This window comes from Grammomys surdaster, unplaced genomic scaffold, assembly GCF_004785775.1.
Source record: "Grammomys surdaster isolate TR1022 unplaced genomic scaffold, NIH_TR_1.0 918, whole genome shotgun sequence".
Lineage (NCBI taxonomy): Eukaryota > Metazoa > Chordata > Mammalia > Rodentia > Muridae > Grammomys > Grammomys surdaster.
In genome coordinates this window covers 226-20707 of record NW_021605337.1, presented here as the reverse complement: position 1 = coordinate 20707, position 20482 = coordinate 226, and the positions used below count along the sequence as shown (strand labels likewise).

At 37.0% G+C, this 20482-nt stretch overlaps 1 pseudogene; it reads right to left on the bottom strand.

The window, feature by feature from the left end:
- Window positions 1-10168: 10168 nt before the first annotated feature.
- LOC114634226 lies at window positions 10169-10478 on the bottom strand (annotated as a pseudogene).
- Window positions 10479-20482: the final 10004 nt, after the last annotated feature.

Below are 20482 nucleotides of genomic sequence, written 5' to 3'. Positions count from 1 at the left end.
AAGGGAGAAAATCATGTGGGGTTCCACCCCTAGGCAAGAACTACAGGCAACTAATGACTGCTGGCAAAGAATTAGCCTCTCCAGGGCATGAGTGCCCTTTTTTGTTGTTCAGTGCAAAGTGGTCAGCCCTGAAACCATATACAATACAATAAAAATAGACTCAACAAGTTGTATTTGTGTGTGTGTGTGTGTGTGTGTGTGTGTGAGAGAGAGAGAGAGAGAGAGACAGAGACAGAGACAGAGACAGAGACAGAGAGACAGAGAGACAGAGAGAGAGAGACAGAGAGACTTACATAGCAATAATAAAGAAAAGAGGCTATGAACCTAAAAGAAAGTGTGTGTGAGAGAGGGGAGAGGTTTGAGGGGGATGCCTTAAAGGGACAGGAGGGAAGAAAGCGGTACCACTTTATTTCAATTAAAAACATTTTCAAAAATGATTCAAATAATTTTAAAGCCTCTGAAAGTTTGCAGAAACGGTAAAGTATGGTCTCATGTCTTTATTCAAATTCCATTAATTTTATATAAGTATTGAATTTTAAAAGTAAGACTATGATACAATGCATCTGACTAGATAATGCCATTTTATGACCGCCATACTTTTTTTTTTGATACAAAGTAGTATCAAGAGATCAAATTGTAATTTTTTTTCTGTTTTTTAAAGATTTATTTATTTATGTATTCACTATTGTTCTCTTTAGACATACCAGAAGAGGGCATCAGACTCCATTGCAGATGGTTTTGTGAGCCACCATGTGGTTGCTGGGAATTAAACTCAGGACCTCTGGAAGAGCAGTCAGTGCTCTTAACCACTGAGCCATCTCTCCAGGCCAAATTGTAATTTTCTTTCTCTAGCCTTAGAATCAGCCTTTTCCCTAAGGACTTTTTCTTTGTCAGAAGTACTGTTTCAAAGCCAAGATGAGAATTGAGTGGGCTCATGCCTTTTGGAGTGTCTCTATATATACCTAGACCCTTTAAACCAGTTGTTTTCAACCTTCCTCATGCTGTGACCCTTTGATACAGTTCCTCAGGTTGTGGTGACCCCCAGCCAAAGTGAAGAAAGATTTTCAAGAAGTACGTAGAAAAAGACTGTTCACAGATGTGAACAGATTTGGTCATTGGATGAATGATGTGTAGGTCATTGATGAGCTTGAACTATTTTATTATTTTACTAGGTAGTGGTAGGAGAACTCATTAGATTGAGGTTTAAAGTTAATGGGAGTAACAAAGCTAAAGGAATGCCATAAATATTTCTTTCAAGGAATTTTCTTGTGAAGATAAGGGGGAAAAATGGAATGATGGCTGTGTGGGAAGTGGTTTCAAGAAACTTTGTTTTCCTACAGTAAAAGGAACAATATATTTTAATATTACTGGAAGAGAGGGACGAGAGAGAGTGAATATATAGATGAATATGAATGAGAATTGGATAGAGAAAGAATTTGGGTAATTGTAGATTAAAAAATTATTATGTTATTATAATAACATAAAATTATGTTTTGTGTTCTAAAAAATTATTATTAATTAATTCTGGAAATTGATACAGCACCAATTATTCCTTAACCAGCTTATCCCCAAATAACCACACTGAGACCTTTTAATATTTTAAAGCCTTTGGCTTTAGCTGGGCAGACTCTCAAGAAGCTCATTTAACTTAACCCAACCACCTAGCTATACATTCCAGGCCTGTGATCATGTTCGTTTTCTCCCTGGTGTCTCTCCTGGTGAAGTCTTCTCCTTTCTTCCTAAGGTCCTTTTCTCTCTCCCAGGAAGTCCCACCTTCCACTTCCTGCCCAGCTCATCTGGGCATCAGAATTTTATTAAAGCCAGTCAATTGTGAGGAATGACAGAAACACAATTTCACATAGTATACTGCAACAGGTAATTTAGGCTATATCAGTTTTCCAGAACAGTATGATCGAGAGACCAGCTAGGACATAAGTGGAAGGGTGTGATTATGATGATTGGCTCTGGCGCTTAAGTTATGTGGACAGTATGGGAAGGAAGAGGATGAAATAGAGTGGGCAAAGAGACTCTGGGTTGAAGGTTGTTGTTGGATCAAAGGAATATTGGAATTGAGGCATTAGAGCAGTGGTTTTCAACATTCTCAATGTTGTGACCCTTGAATACAGTTCCTCATGTTGTGATGACTGCTCCCAACCATAAGATTGTTTTCATTGTAACTTTATAACTGTAGTTTTCTGTTATGAATCATTATGTAAATATCTGATAAGCAGCATATCTGGTATGTAACCCCTGTGAAAAGGTCTTTTGATATCTCTAACCCCAAAGAGATTGTGACCCACAGGTTGAGAACCATGTTGTGTTAAAGTAAGCTGGAAAGATGTTACCTAAGACAAAATATTTAAAATTGAAATTATGGAGGTGTTCCAGTTATTGTTGATGTTACCTCAGGAATGAGTGTTTAATTATGATAAGATTAGTCTTAGAGTAACAGTGTACAAGGAGCCAAGACATTTATAGAGACTGAGATTAGTGAGTCCAGTGGGTAACAGGTGACTTAACAAGAAGTGGTAATGAGTCACTGGTGAATTGATGCAAAGCTGGGTTCCTAGGAAAGGAGGAGAAAGAATAGTTATACAGTTGTCCTGGTGAACAAGGAGAAACACCACATGTAGGGCCCACATGCAAAAACAGTTGTAGAATAAGGTAAATCATTCCATCAAAGGAGAGCAGGGCTTCAGCTATAATGATATAATGATAATGAATATGAAAGAAAGGTCATTTTAAAAGGTCAGGAGTAAATGAGCTGCAGGGCTATATAAATAATATTTACTATGTTAAATAACAACATTTAATATTTGAGAATTGTATCACTACTGGTCTTCTTGTTAATATTTGGGAGGCTGTAAGGTAGTAGGATAGAAACAATAGAGGTTTGGCTTAGTTTTTTGTTTTTTTTCAGGACAAGGTTTCTCTGTGTAGTCCTGGCTGTTCTGGAACTCACTTTGTACCAGGCTGACCTTGAACTCATTGAGATCCACCTGCCTCTGCCTCGAGTGCTGTGATTAAAGGTGTGAGCCACCACCACCCAGATGAATTTGAAGGGTTTTGTGCTTGAAGAACTGCTAATAGACTTGATAAACCGTGCTCAACAATAGCTGTTGTAAATGTAGAGTGTCATCCTTCTTAAAGAACATATAATGTTGGGCAGTGGCAGGGGGCATGCCTTTAATTCCAGTACTCAAGAGGTAGAGGCAGACGGATCTCTGTGAGTTTGAGACCAGTCTGGTATACAGAGTGAGTTCTAGGATGTCAGGGCTACACAGATCAGAACATGTAATGTGTAGAAACTTACAGTACAAACAGGCTTTTATGCCTGAGAGCTCATGAAGTTGTCAAAGAAATGCTTTCTTTGAGCTCTGTTTTGAAGAGTAGGTCAGATGTGGACATGGAACATGGCTTCCCTTAGTGAGCAAGGGGTGTTGACTGAGGAAGCAGTGAAAGGCCAGTTTGAGCAGTTACAGAATATGCAGATCATTATGAAAGATGATCGTCTAGGCAGTTCTGTTTAGTACATAGTAATGCGAGCCACATGTGTAGTTTTCATTTTTCTAGTAGTATCATTTAAAAAAATAGAAATAGGCTCAGAAATTAAGTGCAGAGAACCCACATTTAATTTTTGTCATCTCCTCTCAATTGATTGTAACTCCAGTACTAGGGACTAATGCTCTATTCTGGACTCTAAGACCACCAGGTACAGATATGTAAGGAAAACACCTTTACAGATATTTTTTAAGTAGAAATAAATGAATAAAATAAATTTAAATAATAGATTTCATTTAATCTCATAATCAAAATGTGGTCATTTCAACATATGGTGGTATTTTAAAATATGAATGATATACTTTATGTTCTTGTTTTGGTCCTAAATTTTAAAAATCTGATGTATTCTTTGTATTTAGAATGCATCTCAATTCGAGCCAGCTATGATATAATAGCTTCACATGGCTAGTGACTTTTATGCATAACGGACAGTAGAAATCTACAGCAATGCGTGAATGAAGGGTAGTAAAACTGTAGGAAGTAACAGGTCAGAGGGTTACATGTCAGCTCAGTGTTACAATGTCCAGACATTTGGAAGTTGTTGAATAATTTTGATGAGGGACTAAAATCAAGATTGATTAATACTCATCAGTGGAATAGGGGTAGACGACAACAGAAGAGGAGAGGACAGGTAAGAAGTCATAAGAACCTGAGGAACATTAGAGAACGGAGGAAATATCCCTAGTACAGAGGAAATGACCAGAAAGGCAGAGGGAAGGCATTTTAAACCTGAGTGTAGTCTGATTGCAATGGAATGGCACTGCTGATTAGACAGAACAGTTGGCTCCATGCAGCATGACTCATTCACCTTTGCTATGTGGACACCACTGTGTTGGGTAACCGTTTAGTTACTCAATAGTTTGGCTTTATGTTTGTGTCTATAAACATATATATGTGTGTGTTTAGAATATAGAAAATAAAAGTTTTTACTTTAGGGAAGATAAAGAACCATTTCTTGCCTTTAAGGAATTTATGGTTGTTAAATTTCTAATCTTGTGATCCTGATAGTAAGAAAAATTTGAAGATATTTGCAAATAGATATTTTATTATTTATATAATGCATTTAAATATTATAAATATAAATTATATATAAAAATAGAAGTTTAAAGTAAAAGGTAAATCTACAGATAAGCATATCAGCCTTTTTCACCAAATGAAATATACTTTACTATTTTTAAAATTAGGCTTAATGCCAGTGCAGTGATTTTGAAGATCAGATTCTCATCTGAATTTACTTTGTTCCTGGCTTCTGAGGACTGTCATGGTTTTTGTTGTTTTGCTACAAAATGAAGGATGTACAGCACACCAGCTAGTAAGTTTGTTGATACTATTCAGCAACATTTTTTGGTGATTATTGAGTCTTAGTAAACTGTTTTCTCTGGTGGAAGAGAACAGAACTTAAAAATGAACATTTTCTATTTTAATACATGAATTTAGAATCACTCAACTTGCCCTGAGTCTGTCATTATAGGGAGCTAGTTGGTGCCTTTGAGTTCAATTCAAGGTGTCTTTGTGTACAAGTGTGTTCTGTAGAAGACTAAAGGGGTTTTATTAACATTAGGCACAGCAGAGCAATCCTATCAGAGATAAAGTGGGGCATTACTGCATAAAGGTGGACAGTTAGTTCTCTAAAATTGTTTAAAAGAGTTCATGTACATGAACCTAACAGGGTGAGCAGCAACAGTGAGTGACAAGGTAGAAAAGTTTCAAAATATATGCAATTACTTTTAGTTTTACCTGACTTAGAATGTGGTTTAAAAGTTTTAATCATGAAGTTAACATAGTTTATTTTTCCTAAGACACAAAGAATGTTACTCAGTAGTACTCATATGCCTGAGGACATTTCCAAACATCTCTTTTCAAAATATCTCCTCTATAGCAATAATTTCTTTCAAACATTAAGAATTGTTTTTGTCATTTACTGCTAAGACTGTTGTCCTTACTTAGTTATTCCCCCAAAACTACTGACCAGGACATTGTTGTTAATAACTTGCTGTTATTGTTATTGAAGCAAAATCAGCAAATTTAGAACAATTTTGCTTTTTATAGAAGAACATATAATTCATCTTTTTTTTTTTCTTTTTTTGGTTTTTCAAGACAGGGTTTCTCTGTGTAGTCCTGGCTGTCCTGGAACTCACTCTGTAGACCAGGCTGACCTCAAACTCAGAAATCCACCTGCCTCTGCCTCCCAAGTGCTGGGATTAAAGGCGTGCGCCACCACTGCCCCGCTATATAATTCATCTTTAGGTTCAATGACTTTTAAAAATTTATTCACTTTACATCTCAATATCATCCCCCCTTATCTTCCTAGTACCCTCTTGCAGCTCCTTCCCCATATCCCCTCCCTTTCTCCTCTGAGGAGAGCCCATCAGTTACTGCAATACTAGGCACATCCTCTCTCACTGAGGCCAAAGTGGCCAGCCCAGTTAGGGAAATGAGATCCACAGGCAGGCAACAAATTCACGGACAGCCCTTGCTCCAGTTGTTGGGGGACCCACGTGGAGTCCAAGCTGTACATCTGCTACTTACCTCAGTCCAGGCTCACTCTTTTGTTGGTGATTCAGTCTCTGGGAGCCCCCAAAGGTCCAGGTTAGTTGACTGATGGTCTTCCTATTTAGTCCCTTTCCTCTTTAGATCCCTCAGTCCTTCCCCCAACTCTTCCGCTCCCGAGCTCCATCTAATGTTTGGCTGTGGGTCTCTGCATCTGTTTCGGCCAGCTGTTGGGTGAAGCCCCTGAGGACAGTTCCTTTCTGCAAGCATAATAGTGCTTAATAGTGTCAGGGATCAGGGATTGGTTTTGCCCATGAGAATGGGTTTCAATTTGGGCCGATCATTGGTTGGCTATTCCTTCCATCTTTGCTTTGTCCCTGTACATCTTGTAGGCAGGTCACATTTTACATTAAAGGTTTTGTGATTGGGTTGCTGTCCTTATTCGTCCTGACCACAAAAAGTGGCCACCAGGATCCATATCCCCAACTGCTAGGAATTTCAGCCAGAGTCGCCCCCATAGACCCTCTGGAGTCTCTTCCCATCTCATCTCTGGCGTATCCTGGAGATTGCCCTCGCGCCCCGCCCCCAACCGATCCCTTCTCTCACGACCTTACCACCAGTCACGCCTCTTTCCCTCCCCGACTTCTTAAAATGTGTTGTGAAAGATAACTTTTATATAAAGTTGGAAGCTTTCATGATAGTTTTTCTTTTGTCCCCCCTTCCCTCCTCCCTCCTTCCCTTTCCCTCCCCTTCCCTTTCCTCTCCACCTCTCCATTTTTTCAAGACAGAGTTTCTGTTTTAGTTCTGGCCTGGCTGTCCTGGAGCTCACTCTATAGACCAGGGTGGCCTGGAATTTAAAGAAAGCTGACCCCCTTTCTCTCCTGAGTGCTGGGATTAAGGTGTTTGCCACCACTTCTGGCTTCATGGTAATTTTTCATCTCGCCACAAAGGATTGAAAATATTTTCTTAGGCTGTCACACTCTTATTTTTATAGATTTTAGTTTTGGTTTGATGGTATATTGCAATGCTCTGTGCACTTGATTATAAAAGCTTTCTCTTTGTGTATAGCGATGTCCGTTAAGTTTCTGTGTTCTTTGATAGAGGACAGATCATAAAAACTAAGTTATCTGCATTTTTATTTATGTGGGATTCAAGGGTTTTCTGTTTTAGCCAAAGCACCACCTCTGCCACTAGTGACTGTTACAAAATCTTTCTGTAGCATTAATGTTAAAGAAGTACGTTGATACTAAACATGCATTTATTTTTCCAGTTATTTCTGTTACAGCAGTGTCCAGAATGTATTTTACAGATAGATTAGAACATGTGGGTGTTTCATTCTAATTGTCTAATAAGTCTTACTGCACAGTTTATTTCCTTATTTTTTTTCTCTGATTTGTTTCTTATTCTTGAGTGCCTTCCAAGGGCATATACTATATTATTATATATATACTATATAGAAAATTATATTTTTCACCAATTGGTTCTGGTATATGTCAATCAAAACAAAGCAAAATACAGGGATAACTCATGTTTCCTGGTAGTGTCTAAATTTTCAGAATATATTCTTTGATATTAAAGAAATAAAACAGAAAAGCTGAAGAGATTTTCCAAATTATTATCTTTACATTTAATGAAAATTAATTCAATGCTTTGTTTAATTCAGGACATTAAACATTGTCTAGGTCTTAAATGGCTGTTGGATGGTGGTTAGTTTTTAATGTGTGGGTGTTGTATGTATATGCATGAGAACAACAACTTGGGAATTCTCTCCTACCACGTGGGGCTTAAAAATCAAATCAGGTTGTCAAGCTTGGCTCTTGATGCCTTAATTCATCCTGCCATCCTGCTAGCCCCAAAATATGTGTTCTTGAAAAGCCATGCATAGGAATATTGGAGAAATTAGAATGGAATAAGACTTTTAACCAAAAGAGTAAGAGACATTGTCATTAAAATAAAATTTCCATCACTGTTAAGTCTCTCAGCAGTTGTGCCCCCATCACAAGCTGGCCAGTACCTGCAGAATTGGTTAAATCTCCAATCAAGGCTTGAGCTTTTTTGAGACAGCTTAATTTCTTGAACAGGAGCAGTAGGGAGCCTAGGAGGCTCTGTACTTTAGGAAGGCATGTCTGCCTGACTTAATGTTCTGTATAATACTAATAACACTTCTTTGATTTGAGAAAACTTGTTCATCATCATTTAAAAACATTAACATGCTAGAAGAACAGTATGCTCACTTAGTTGTTAGTTTCTTTCCTTACTAGTCAATTTGAGATAGCTGTACTGTTGAAGTTCATGTTTATCATTAGAAGTTGTGAACTCAGTCCCTGTGTCAGATAGACTCTTGGTGATATTGAACATTACTGAGGAGGTTGGTATGACTAGCATCTCATTCTTTATTGCTCTGTATTTTTGATTATAAGAGCTTAATGTGTGGAAGAGGTGAAGGGCCAACTGTTGTTTTCTCTGTTGGCTGTTACTACTTGCATTTTGGTTTTAATTTATACCTGTGATCAATTTTTAAATAGTTGCAGTATAATGGATACTATGCATATTTGAATTCTATAGTTTGCTAAGTTTTGACATGTTCTCTAAAATGGTATAATTTTAATCTGTGAAGTTAGGTAAGGTGTTTAAAAATTAGTAGGCAATATGGAAGAATAATCATGATAAAATTCATGTCTATTGCATTATGTCACACTTGGTTAAATGTTGTTACCAAGAGTGAAATGTTACTAAAAACTATTACATTAAATTTTACTTTCTGGGACTGTAGCTCTATGGTGGAGCACTTACCCTAGCCTGCAGTGGCCCTAGGGTTTATCCCTAGCAGCTACCCAGAAATACAACCAACCCTCTCACTTCCTCTGTCTTACCAGATCATTTTGTACACTCTATGAAATATACGTATTCAATTTTTGGGTGTGTTGCCCATCTGTTGGGTGCCTGAAAATAAAATTCTGCTATAGTGTGACTTACAGAAATTATTTTCAAACCTGAAAGATCATTCAGAGACTAAATGTCTAGTCATACATTTATTTTGTTGCATTTTCCTTTTGAATGAAAGAAAGATTATGGCGATTTGTGAGTTCCAGTTAAAGGAAAATCCAGGTTCAATATCTTTTGATTTTTTTTTTTTAATGAGTTGCTAGTGTGTACTTGATTGATGCCAGGAATGAAGGAACAGTATTCAGAGAAGTTATGGGTGGATATGGTTACTAACGGTACTTTAGAAACTACATTTGTGTATATTAATTAGCTCTTATATTGCTTTCTTTCTTTTTTTTCATTCCAATATACTGTATTGGGTTCTTTGAATTTATATATTCAGAATAGAAAAATCAAAATTTTCTGATGCAAACATAAAAATAGAGCACATTTATTAACAGTAGGAAAATCACTTACAATAACAATGCATTAAATCTCACATAATAAACACAGCCAAAAGAGCACAAGAAACTTCTTGATATTCTGATGCAATATTGTCAAAGACTGTCCCATACACGTCTTAACATGTACCCACATAAAGCATTCATTTCATAGGCAGGAAAAATAAAGACTTTTGTCTGTTACTGAAAAAGGTTCCCTGGCTTTCAGTTTGATTATGCACTACAGATAGACTTCAAATATTTAAAAAAAAATGTTAACAACAAAAGCTGAGCACGGTGGCACATATCTTTAGTCCCAGCATTAGAAGAAGCAGAGACAGGTAGATCTCTCTGAAATCAAGGCCAGCCTGTTTTACATACCAAGTTCAAGGTCAGCCAGACCTACAAAATGAGACCCAGTCTTTAGAAAAAAAAGCAACAGCAAAAACCCAATATTCATTCCTAAAATAAACAACCATATCTATCTATCTATCTATCTATCTATCTATCTATCTATCTATCTATCTATCTACACATATATATACATACATATATGTATACACACACACACACACACATATATATACATACATGAAACATTTTTTTTTTTTAAATATCCTATGCAATGGTAAATACTTAGAAAGTTCTGAATTTTAACAAGTCTGACCAGCTAACTTGCTTGCTTGAGCATGTTTTTAGTTCCCCTGGGAGTCACAGTGCTTTTGATTCGTTGATCCAGTGTACAGAGAGTTCTATTTCTTTGGTGGCTCATCATCAGAGCTCCTCTTGGTACTGCTACTGCTGCTGCTGGAGGAGCTGGAGTCTCTTCTTGGTCTTTCTCTCTATGTTGGTCTCTTGATGGCTTTGCTGCAGTAATCTATTTTCTTTTTCTTTTAAAGCTTTCTTCAGCTCTGCTGTTCTCAAAGGCCTGTGTAGGTACTTTCTTCTCCTTTTGCATTCATAAGTCCAATGTCCAAGTTCCAAGCATTTCTGACGTCTTATATGTTGCTTATTGGCTTCAGCTTGCCTCTGAGCTATGAGCCAATGCATGGGGATTGCCATCTTGGAGCCTTATATTGCTTTTTTTGTTTTGTTTTGTTTTGTTTTGTTTTGTTTTGTTTTGTTTTTTCGAGACAGGGTTTCTCTGTGTGTAGCCGTGGCTGTCCTGGAACTCACTCTGTAGACCAGGCTAGCCTCAAACTCTCGAACTCAGAGATCCGCCTGCCTCTGCCGCTCAAGTGCTGGGATTAAAGGCGTGCACCACCACCGCCCAGCCCTTATATTGCTTTCTAATAGTGGGAATTTTCCCCTTTCCAAATAAAACATGAGCTACCAAATGTAAAGTAGAACAGAAAAGTATGAATTAGATGTAGAACAGAGAAGTAAGAATTAGATTCCTCTTAATCATTTACTCATCCTTTTTTCAGTAGGTAAGTACACATGTACTGGGGGGACAATATGCAGACATTTAAAGAGTTTTTGTTTTGTTTTCCCTCAGTGTTTACTTAAAAAAAAAAATCCTTTAAGACCAGTGAGATGATTCAGTAGGCAAAGGCATTTGCTGTCAAGTCTGGCTATTTGAGTTTATTCCTTGAGACTCATGTAGAATGAACTGACTCCTGCAAATTGTCCTCCTACTGATACACATGTACTATATACATGTACTGTGGCATGTGCCCCTTCCATAGATGCACCCCTCCTCCAAGAGTATGTTAAAACAAACAAAGAGAAAGAGAAAAAAAATTCCTTGATTTCTCACTGTAGCCTCCTGGGTAAAGGTGAGGTATGTTTTGCTTCTGAAGCTTCTGTGGAAAAGATTTTGGAGAAGATTTTGGGAGCTGGAAAGATGGCTTAGTGGTCAAAGGAGATAAGAATGTCTACTGTTTTTCCAGATGACCTGAGATCAGTTGTCAGCACCCATCTCAAGTGGCTCAAACCACCTTAACTCCACCTCCAGGGGATCTACCATTCTCTTCTAAATTCTGGGGATACCTGGATTCAAGTGTATCATACCCACATGTAGCTACACATATACATACAATTTAAAATAATGGAAATAAATCTTTCAAGGAAAGGTTGTTTTTACTTTTTTATTGCAATGAAGCAGGCCTTTGAATCTGCATAGATACACAAAGAAGAAAAGACGAAAGAAAACATGTTTTAGAACAGCCACTGCCTGCTGCTCTAGTCCATGAGGATTCCTCATGACTGTGTGGGTGACAGAAAGCTGCCTGTTGCCTGGATTCCTTTTCCAGTGTGGGGTGGTGTGTTTCTTTTTTCTTTTTTAAATGAAAATTAAATTAAAACGTGATTCAGAGCTGGAGAGATGTCTCATTGGTTAAGAGCACATACTGGTATTGTAGAGGACCCAAGTTTGGTTCCAGCACCCACATCAGATAGCTCATAACCTGTAACTCCAGGTTTAGGGGATCTGACAAGCCTAGGGTACTGTGCTCACATGTACAAACCCACACAAATTTAAAATAAGTTCACAGAATTTAAAACAAATTCTTTTATATATTATATGGTGACTTTCCCCCTCATATAATATATGCTTAGTATACTTAGATTACTAATATCCGAAGATAAATACTTTTATACTTTTGTATACATGTGGATTTGTTTAAATAAGCAATTCATTGCTTAGATTTGATGAATGAATGATTGGGAAATTGAGTGTTAGTTTTTAAGAGTAATGTGATATTCAAGTATTACAGTGACTTAAAAAGAGATTTTTTTTTAATGTATGTATTTCTGCTACTTGTGCAGGTACACACAAAGACCAGAAAAGGGTGTTGGCTCTTTGGGAGCTGGAGTTATAGGCTGTTGTGAGTTGCTTAATGTAGGTACAGGGGAACTGAAGTTAGGATCTCTGGTAGAGCAATAAAGGTCTTAATGACTGAGCCATTTTTCCAGCTCCCTTCAGTAACTTATGTAAGACAGAAAAAGAAGGGAAAAAAGGTTTTAAAATTAAAGACAAGGTCTTGATGGCTTAGCTCTGGCTGGCCCAGAACTTACTATATGGACCAGGCTGGCTTTGAACTTTCAGAGATTTGCTTGCCTCTGTCTCCTGAGTGCTGATATTAAATGTATGAATCTCCATGTCCAGCAGAAAATGGAAAGTCCTAATTTCTGTTGTTGTAGTTTGGGTTTTATTGCTGTGAAGAGACACATGGCAACTTTTATAAAGGAATACATTTAACTACAGTTTCCAAAGTTTATTCCATTATCAACATGGCAGGAAGCATGGCAGAGTGCAGGCAGACATTGTGCTGGAGGAGCCGACTTTATGTCACATTGACGTCAAAGCCAACTTCCTCAGTGACATACTTCCTCCAACAAGGCCACACCTAATAGTGCCACTCCCTAGGGCCATGCATTAAAACACATGAGTCTATGGACACTATACCTATTCAAACTACCACTACAACTGTAGTGATTTGTCATGTTTTGTGTTTGGAATTTCTTTAATTCCATCTCAGAGTTCCTAGTAGGGCAGCTGTCCATTTTCCCTTCACTGATTAACTGTGCATAGTGACTGCAAGAGATATTTCCTTCACCCAGAAGACATTCAGATAGATAGTGTATTACTTTTTCTTATATTTTATAATGGGAAAATACTTAAATAACTTTTGATGTTTTGTTCTATGGAGAGTTTGGAGTAAAATGGTGTTTTTTGAATCTTGAGTAAGAAAATATTTTTTGTTCATAGAGGAAAAGATAATTATTGATTATAAATGAAAGAAATCAAGTAATATAACAATTTGACTAATTTTACTCCCTAAACTTCTGAACTACATTGTGAATATTTTGATTAATATCTTCCCCTGTTTAATATTTTAGAAGAAGAATACTTAAAGTATTAGTATTAATTACTTGAAGTTGTGTTGAGCTCAATACCAGCCATTCGGCATTTTAGCTGAGCTGAACTGGGAAATTGTTTTGACTTATAAGCTTAATCTTCACAACTAGGGAGAAAAAAGATAATAGCATCTACTTGCACAATCTGCTAGGAAAATTAAATGAGGTGATGTTATGTTTGAGTGTCTGGCAGTTCTGATACCAGGCACTTGGTAAATACTCGCCATTGTGATGCTGTTAGTACTGCTGTAGCCTTAGAGCCTTGACTGGATCAATAATAAGTCCTCACACACTAACTTACCACGAAAATGTGTTGTAGTTGATGACTTGTTGTCACAACTCATTGTTATGTAGTTAATATGTTGTATCATTCAGCCTCTCAACAAGAGCTGGGGCAGAGCCAGTGAGGCGCTTGCACTACACATAAAATTTAAGGAGGTACCCAAACTCCTACAGCAATAAAGCATTTTTAATGAATATTAATAATGAACATTAAATCCCACGAGAAGCCAGACATCCATGCATACCTTTACTCTCAGTACCCGAGAGGCAGAGGTGGGCCCAGCTCAGGTTGTCAGGCTGCTGCAGCTCTTCAGCTGCTGTGCCTTTCCAGCAGCACGCTTTACCTTTTGATTCATGCTTACTTTTTGTGTTTCTTGGCAAATCTTGTCATTTTCAGGGGAAGCACTTTTTTCTTTTAACTAAGCAGTAAACCTCTTGTTGAAGATGGGATAAAGCTAGTCTGTTGAATAATAGGGCTTAAAAATCTTCCAGTACCTACAAAACAATACAGCATTGCAATTAGCTTTTGATCAGCTCTTCATGATAAATGATTGTAGGTCAGTTAACATGACTTAGATTTTTTTTTGCTACACTGTAAGCCTAGCTCTTAAATCATCTACATTTATTCCAGGATATCTACTCATATCTGAAGATTTGGAGCTAGAACCTCAAATGAGAGAAAACATGCAGGATTATTTTTCTTTATTTTGCCTTGTACACACTGCCAGCTTCTCAGCTAACATTGTCTGGTTAGGAAATTTTCTCAAGCTGTTGGGTATGGAGAGTCTTTGCAATATACTACTGTGAGTTGGTATTTACTCAGTAGGAGTATCATGTATAATATTTAAAGACTTTAATGTTTAAGAATTAAACAAACTTGCTTTTTATTCTCTCTCTCTCTTTTTTTAAACAGGATGGCTTAAATTCCTTGGTCCTTGATTTGGATTTTCCTGCTTTGAGGAAAAATAAAAATATAGATAATTTCTTAAATAGATGTAAGTATATTTATTTTTACTATTCATGTCTGGACACATAAATGAAATGTGTTTGGTTAATTTTTTGGTACTTAAATCTATTAACTTATTAACCTATGTCCTAGCCACTGTCCTATTGTTAGGAGATACCATGACCAAGAAAACTATTCTAAAAGAAAGCATTTACCTAGGGGCTTGATTCTAGTTTCAGAGGTTTAGTCCCTTATCATGGCAGGGAGCATGATGACACAGGTGACACTAAAGCAGCAGCTGAGAACTACATCATGATCCACAAGCCATGAGGAAGACACTGGGCTTGGCATGGGCTTTTGAGACCCAAAGCCCACCCCCAGAGACATACTTCCTCCAACAAGGCCACTCCTCCTAATCCTTTTCTAATCTTTTCAAATAGTGCCACTCCTGGTGACTAAACATTTGCATATATGAGTCTGTGGGGGCCAGTTTTATTCAAACTACCACAAGCTTACTAAACTTGCTTTTATTTATTTGCCATTTGTTTCCCTTTAAAATAATTTTTTTTGTGGGTGGTGGAAATGCCTGCCTTTAATCCCAGCACTTGGGAGTCACAGGTAGGCGGGTGTCTGGGTTCGAGGCCAGTGCTAGTTCTACAGAGGTCTACAGAGCTAGTTCTAGGATAGCTAGGGCTATACAGAGAAACGTGTCTCAGAAAAAAATATTTGTATTTTCAAAGTAATTTTGCTGAACTAAGTTAGAATATGTGAGTCAATTTAAGATTATGTATGAATTGTTAAGACTATAACTCTTGATCTAAGCGAAATTTTAAGTTACTATTCTAACTATGACTTTGCTTTTATTTATCCAGAAAACTTTAGTTTCAATAATTGCATACATTTAGACCCTTTATGGAAAAATGATCTGATGCCAGTTAGCACCATGTGTATGATTATTCTTAATGTTTCCCAGCATTATGTTGGAATAAGTAGGTTCTGAAAATATATTCTCAAAATGAGTTGGGCATAGTGGATAGTGCTTGAATGTAGCAATCCAGGAGGCTGAGGTGGGAGGTTTAAGGCTTTCCTGAGCTACAAAACAAGATAGTCTCAAAAAGAAAATAATGTTAATCCCAGGGGCCTAGAGAGATGGCTCGGCTGTTAAGAACACATATTGTTCTTGCAGAGAACCTGAATTCAGTTCCCAGCATCCAAGTCAGGCAAGCTCATAACCACCTGTTACTAACTTCTAGGGAATCTGATGCCTTTTACTTTCTGAGGGCACTACACTCAACACACACAAACCTATATTGTTAAATATATAATATACAAAAAAATTTTGAATGTCTAATAAAAGGGGAAAGTTTGAGAATGATTAATGCATCTTCTTTATCCCCACACCTAAGTCCCTTTATTTTGGAATTGCCAACACTAGGGTTATTTCTCTATTTAATAGGTACTATAGTGGTTGATGTATTTAAAATATGTGATTGCTGACTTTTAAAGAAGTGGATTGAGTGTCATTGCTAAATTTGGAATAGTACGTGATTTCATCCCTTTCTCTTTGGGGATGACGTCTAGCAATATGGCCTATGACACACAGTCTTTGTATTTAGTCTCCTGGTCCTGAGTGACATGCCTGGCTTTGTGATTACTTTCTGCCCTTATAAAGCACATCAGGATTGCCTGGGTCATTGATGTCACTTTCACACAGTGGAGTGAGAAGTAGAATAGCTTTAGTACTGCCTTTTGGCGGTTAGTGATCTTCATGGACACGTGCCAACAAATTCCAGAGCTTTGGTTCCTTAACGTAAAGATAACATACATTTTAGAGTATTTGTTTATTTTGGTCCTGGAGATTGAACCTAGGACCTTACATTATTAAGCAAGAAGTCTGTCACTGAGTTGCACCCTATCCCCACATTTTAAAGTTTTAAAATAGGATCCTTTAAAGTCTAACAGAATCAGCTGGAGGTTAGTTCTAATATCAAGAAATAAAAATGTTTACAAATATAGTGACCCCTTTTGAAAGTTCCTTATATGTGATATTGATATTAAAAGTATGGTAATCTTTTTATTGTAGATGAGAAAATTGTGAAAAAAATCAGAGGTTTACAGATGAAAGCAGAAGACTATGATGTTGTAAAAGTTATTGGAAGAGGTGCTTTTGGTGAAGTTCAGTTGGTAAGAAAGGATTTATTTGTTTTTTACTACTTTTTTTTTTTTTTTTTTTTTTGGTTTTTCGAGACAGGGTTTCTCTGTATAGCCCTGGCTGTCCTGGAACTCACTCTGTAGACCAGGCTGGCCTCGAACTCAGAAATCCACCAGCCTCTGCCTCCCAAGTGCTGGGATTAAAGGCGTGCGCCACCACCACCCAGCTACTTTTTTTTTTTTATACATCATAGCAGCTAAATAGTTGTAAAATCCATTCTCAGCCATTGAGGAATTGATTTTATGTCTTTTTTATGTCTTTGATCAAATCATTCCATCTCTGAGAGCCTCAGTTTCTATCTTTAAAAAGGGGCAGCCTGTCACCAGCAGTATTCCAGCTCTAAAATACAGTGACTTAGAATAATGCCAATTTGATTTTACATGTGATATGCTAAGAAGTTAACACTATGCTATATTATACTTTGGTATAAAACTGTATGAGAACTATATTTTCATTAATGATCAGAATGAAGCTGGACTAGATGGTGAATGCCTTTAATCCTAGCATTCAGGAGGCTGAGGCAAGCCAATCTCTGTTTTCAGGACCAGCCTGGCATACAGTTCTAGTCCAGTCAGAACTATATAGTGAGGCCTTGTTTCAAAAACAACAAAAAATGGTCATATTGAAAACATTCTGTTTAATAAGCTGTTACATACATATATATGTATATATGTGTGTATATGTAACGTAACATATATACACACATATGTAACACACATATGTATCATATATGCACACATATGTCTAGCACACACCCATCACAGTGAAGAAATTCTTTATCCAGGTGGAAGTACAACTATTATAACTTTTAACAGTAAATATTATATTTATATTAAATGAAGCATTATAATAGTTTTCCTGGTTTTAGTACCTAAGCATGAGTCCGCCGATATAGAGTCCAGTTTTGTCTTTTGAACCTAACATTCTCTTGATGACTGTAAATGTAAATTCTTCTCCAAGTTCTGACCTGAAGGTAGAGACAGTAATACGTATTTTGTGAGAGTCACTGTGGAAGATGATGATTAAGTTAATTAACAAGATAATAATGGATGACAAGTTCATTAATAAGTAATACTAGTTAGAGTACTCCCTAAGGGTTGTTTTGTTATTTTTATTGCTTATTTGATATATAGAGCCAAATCACATATTTTATATGATTATTGCAGTTACAAAAGAGGTACTAGAATTTGGGGTTGGATTTTGGACAGATGGATGTCAGATCTTGACCTATTCTTGTTGTTCTTTTGTTGTTGTTTTTAAATTGGATTTTCAGACAGGCTCTCTTACATTCTAGGCTGCCCTGGAGTTTAATGTGTAGTTGAGGCTGGGCCTTGAGTTTTGATCCTCTTGCTTCTACTTCCCAGGTGCTGGATTACAGGCATGCCTCCTCATACTCACTTTTACATGTGCTCAGACTTAGCCCAAGGCTTCACATATGCTAAGCATACTTAATCTTCTGAGAAACATCCCAGATCCCAGTCAGCCTGGTACTGCTTTGTTTTGTTCTGAGACATAGTCTCACTATGTAGACCAGGCTTACCTACAACTTACTGAGATCTGCCTGCCTGTGACTCCTGAGTACTGGGATGTAAGTCATGTACCACCATGCCTTGTCCCAACTTCCCATGTTTTAATGTCAGAGCTGTTACTCTTTCTTGCTATTGTGGTCATTATAATGCCGCATGTCAAAGGACTGGAAGGAAAATATATAGGTATAAAATTTTATTTTTGTTATTGCTCTTAGCCAAAATCAGGTATTTTTAAAAATTAAAAAAAATATATATTAATCTGGTGTCTGACCCTAGATCTTATGTCTTACTTGTTTTGGCTTTGCTTTTGCCTCTTTTATCTTAGGTAGGGACTCTTTAAAAGGAATAAGATTATAAAGGAAAAGTTTGCATATTTCTTCCATCTGTATAGCCTTTTGAAGTGGATTTGTATGTAGTAAATTAGTATGGTGGATATATGGAGAAAATATTCCAATTTAACACATCTTTATGATGTGTTTGTTTTGATTTTTGAGATTAGTAAAAGGAGGTTTCATGATAGCACAATTTCTTCTTTCCATGTGAAATACTTTATCCAGTTAAGTTGAATGTAGGTTAGGTTACCACAGAGGACAATGTTAACCAATTTCTACGAATACATTTTCACTCTAAGTATAACTTTGATATGTCACTGAAATGCCATAACATATAAGAAGGTTCTGAAGTCTACAGTAGTATGGGGCTAGAGAGATGGCTCAGCAATTACAATCACTTGCTGCTGTTCAGAGGACACTGGCTCAGCTTCTAGCATAATAATGGGGTCTGTAGCTTCAGTTCCAGGGGATCCAGTACCCTTTTCTGTCCTCAACAGGCACTGAACACACATGGTTCACGTATATACATGTAGGAAATACACTTATATACGTAAAATAAACTAAGTAATTAAAGAAAAAAATGTTGGGTGTGGGGGGGCCTAGAGAGAAAGTTCAGTGGTTAAGAGCATTGACTGCTCTTAAGTAGTGGACACAGGTTTGATTCCTCACACTGTCTGAAACTAGTTGCCAGGCATCTCACACCCTCTTCTGGACTCTGGGCACTGCACTCATGTGGTGCACAGACATATATGGAAGCAAAACACCCAGATCCATAAAAAATTTTAAATTATAGTTAAAAAAGAATAAATAACAGGAAAAAGGAGTTAGCTTCCCCTCTAGGGCCTATGACCTCAGTAGTAAAACACTAATAGACATTTTTGTGTGGAATATCTAATACTGAGGAAGAATAATCAATGTTGTCAACTGCTGTTTCTAGCCTACAGGATATTGGTTCCTATCATCCAGGCTTTAGTTCTCTCAGCTTGGAGTAGTATTAGTAACCATGTAACCTTAGAACATTTCTATTAATACTAAATTGAATATTCCTGTCTCTTAGTGTGGTTCTAGTTCTGAGTGGTGGGATGATTGTTAGCTTTCTTGTCAGGTATTTAAGTGGCCTTTACTTTTAAATAATCAGGTCTTACTGATTTTTAGTTATGCATAGGTATATTACTTACTTATATTACTTATTATTGTCACCATGGCAATATCAGATTTCATGAAAAACAGCAGAAAATTTCTTTTAATATTAGTTCTTGGAAGATTTGGGAACAAGCTTATTGGTATCTTATATATTTTGATCATTAGAAACAATTGAGACTGTTGCAAAAGTGTCAGTTAAAAATCTTCCCTGACTTGCAAGATTGCTCAGTGGGCAAAGCTGGCAACCTAAATTTAATCCTTTGAACTTGTATAAAGGTGGAAGCAGAGAGGTGACTCCATAAAGTTGCCCTCTTATCTCCAAAAATATGTGTGCCCTGGCAGCCACCCCCCCAACACACACATACAGAGGAATAATAATTAAAAAATATAGTGACTACAGGGATGGCTCAGCAGTTAAAAGAGCACTTGCTTCTCTTCTTCCCAAGTTACTCAAGCCACACAGACACACAGAGTCATAATTAATGTCTTTTCCTTCACCCCTTATGTTTAATTTTTTAGACAGTCCTATAATTTGTGTTTTTAAACTTAAGTCTCCACTTTTCTGAATATTCATTGCTTTTCTTTCATCCAAGCTGTCTCATATATGAACCTGCTTTCTATTCCTCTTCTGCTTAGTGTTTCATCAAAGTAGTGTTGATCTCAAGTTGTGAAGTACTAATGGAGAGAGTATCAAGACCATGTGTATTAAATGTTCTGTGTATGCTTACCTGGACTGATGTTACCATTTGGAGCCGTTTTCT